Below are 3,503 nucleotides of genomic sequence, written 5' to 3'. Positions count from 1 at the left end.
GCCCTCTGGCTGGTGTTGTGGCCCTCTGGCTGGTGTTGTGGCCCTCTGGCTGGTGTTGTGGCCCTCTGGCGTGTGTTGTGGCCCTCTGGCTTGTGTTGTGGCCCTCTGGTTGGTGTTGTGGCCCTCTGGTTGGTGTTGTGGCCCTCTGGCTGGTGTTATGGCCCTTTGGCGTGTGTAGTGGCCCTCTGGTTGGTGTAGTGGCCCTCTGGCTGGTGTTGTGGCCCTCTGGCTGGTGTTGTGGCCCTCTGGCGTGTGTTGTGGCCCTCTGGCTGGTGTTGTGGCCCTCTGGCTGGTGTTGTGGCCCTCTGGCTGGTGTTGTGGCCCTCTGGCTGGTGTTGTGGCCCTCTGGCTGGTGTTGTGGCCCTCTGGCTGGTGTTGTGGCCCTCTGGCTGGTGTTGTGGCCCTCTGGCTGGTGTTGTGGCCCTCTGGTTGGTGTTGTGGCCCTCTGGTTGGTGTTGTGGCCCTCTGGTTGGTGTTGTGGCCCTCTGGTTGGTGTTGTGGCCCTCTGGTTGGTGTTGTGGCCCTCTGGTTGGTGTTGTGGCCCTCTGGTTGGTGTTGTGGCCCTCTGGTTGGTGTTGTGGCCCTCTGGCTGGTTAAATTACAAACTTGTAACTTTACTTCTTGCTCATTTATGTTTCTGAAGTCTTCAAAGAGGGGTCAAGGGGGCCAGCTATAGTGCCATCATCCAGAAACCAGATGTTGAGCTCGCTGGACAAGCTTTCGGTGACTTCTTTTAAGACTATGACGAAAAGAGGAGCTAGAGGATCACCTTGCTGACCACCTTCACTTGATCTGAGTTCGTGTTCGTCAAAGAACAATTTTGATTCACCACTGTAGCATGATAGAATGAAAAGGCCGAGAGGCCGGAAATGGCGGTGTACAGCACAGAGCACTGCATCTCTTCTGACCATGTTAAAAAACATTTTTATATTCTAGTTTGATCAGAGATGTACGCTCGTGCTGCATGGGCAGCCGCTTCACAGCCTTGGGGAATTCCAAATCCTAGCTGAATTGGTTTCATAAATTCAGTCGCTTGCTAGGTGACAACCCTCGTGACAGCCTTGGTAACCAGGCGTCGGAGAGTGTTGCTAACAGCGATTGGCCTGATTCCTTCATCCTTCTTGTTGAGAGCACAGAGGGAGACACCAAAAAGAGGGGACTAATGACCTCAGGTATATCACCAGCCAGGCACGTGTTGACGAACCTTGTGAGTTCCAAAGATGATCTTGTGCAGCATCATCATCCGTAAGATTTAACACTTGCTTGATGTGTTGAGGTTTTAATCCTGTAAAGCCGCCTGCTGACCCAGGTGGAAAAGAAATGGCTGCTTTGTAGACCTCAGATTCACCAACAATTAATGGGTCTGAACTGGTCTCGGCTGGTGGCGGAACGATGTTGTCGACTCCTGGGGCTCTGGGTGGGTGCATACTTTGCAGGGCCCGTGCTGTGGCTGAGTTTCGAGGAGCAATTTTCTCGTCACTGGTTAGGATTCGAATAGCACTTGCTGTATGTTTACCTCTTCAAGTGCAGACGATGAGTCACAATAACGTGGCTGAAGTATGTTGACCAGACCACACACTAGAAGGTGAAGGGACGACGACGTTTCGGTCCGTCCTGGACCATTCTCAAGTCAATTTATCTCTTCAATTTTCTTACTGATTTGTGCTCTGATTTTGTACGCTCCAGATGTGTTGTTACCATTCCTGCGATGGGCGTGTTTTGCTCGAGAAGGGAAGGAACAAGGTCATCCCTTCTTGGGTGTTCATTTATCGTCTTAAGGACCGAGGATGCAAGTAATTTGTCCCTCCTTGAAGGGACGGTGAGGGACATTGCCAAATAAATGGACATTGGACATTGCCAAAGAAATGGACATTATCCCATGCTTGAATAGTTTCTAAATCATCATATTATATAATTGGAGGATTACATGGTAAAACCTAGATGCAAGTTGAGTATATCAAGTGTTCCAGTATTCATATAATGTACAAAGTTCAGCATATCTCAACCCAAGGGATCGGAGGTCAATATGGGACACTCTACAATATAATGTTCAAGTGAAGGAATGTTTTTTCTCTACCAAAGTTCACTTGAGGTCGAGGATGGTGGCTGCCTTATCGGCAGTTGTTGGAGAGGAGGGAGAGGCAAGGGGGCAGGTGTTGAAGTGATGAGTAGGAGGCAAGGGGCAGGTGTTGAAGTGATGAGTGGGAGGCAAGGGCAGGTGTTGAAGTGATGAGTGGGAGGCAAGGGCAGGTGTTGAAGTGATGAGTGGGAGGCAAGGGCAGGTGTTGAAGTGATGAGTGGGAGGCAAGGACAGGTGTTGAAGTGATGAGTGGAAGGCAAGGGGCAGGTGTTGGAGGAACGGATGAGTGGGAAGGGGAGCGAGCAAAATGGCGGACGAGGTTGAAGGCATGACTAACAAAATTCAAATGGAAAAAGTGAAGCACCAAGGGACGGATGAAGAGGAATGGCTTCAAGAAGTGAAGAGGGAAGATGTGTGTGAGGCGGGGGGGGGGGCGGATTAGAGGGATTGATGGCCGGGGGGAGGGATGGAGAAGAGTCCTGGACCGTGGGATTGATGGCGAGGGTCATCAAGAAGAGTCCTGGACCGCGGGATTGATGGCGAGGGTCATCAAGAAGAGTCCTGGACCGCGGGATTGATGGCGGGGTCATCAAGAAGAGTCCTGGACCGTGGGATTGATGGCGGGGTCATCAAGAAGAGTCCTGGACCGTGGGATTGATGGCGGGGTCATCAAGAAGAGTCCTGGACCGCGGGATTGATGGCGGGGTCATCAAGAAGAGTCCTGGACCGTGGGATTGATGGCGAGGGTCATCAAGAAGAGTCCTGGACCGTGGGATTGATGGCGAGGGTCATCAAGAAGAGTCCTGGACCGTGGGATTGATGGCGGGGTCATCAAGAAGAGTCCTGGACCGTGGGATTGATGGCGAGGGTCATCAAGAAGAGTCCTGGACCGCGGGATTGATGGCGGGGTCATCAAGAAGAGTCCTGGACCGTGGGATTGATGGCGGGGTCATCAAGAAGAGTCCTGGACCGCGGGATTGATAGTTGCCGCGGAGGAAGCGGCCGGCCGGCACGACTAAGCCATCAAAGGCTATAATATTCCTTGCTAGTGAGCGCCACTTGCTACTGTTTGGCGCGCTTTTTACCCGCCATTTTTTGTATTCAGCTGCTAATTGGTTTTCAGTGGCGGTTGATGTGGTAATGACCGCGACCTGCGCTAATTGCGCTTTTATCTATATCGTATAAACCATTTTCAGCGCCCAGAGCTCTGGTGGCCCCGTCACCTTCCTCCGAGGACTTGACAGCCTTTATTTGCTAGTAAAGTATAGGGTGGTTATACTCCTGTATCACAGGTGGCCAGGTTATACTCCTGTATCACAGGTGGCCAGGTTATATTCCTGTATCACAGGTGGCATTCCTGTATCACAGGTGCCCAGGTTATACTCCTGTATCACAGGTGGCCAGGTTATATTCCTCTATCACA

This window comes from Procambarus clarkii, chromosome 20 (assembly GCF_040958095.1).
Source record: "Procambarus clarkii isolate CNS0578487 chromosome 20, FALCON_Pclarkii_2.0, whole genome shotgun sequence".
NCBI lineage: Eukaryota > Metazoa > Arthropoda > Malacostraca > Decapoda > Cambaridae > Procambarus > Procambarus clarkii.
The sequence above is the reverse complement of the archived record's forward strand: the minus strand, read 5'-3'. Positions refer to the sequence as shown.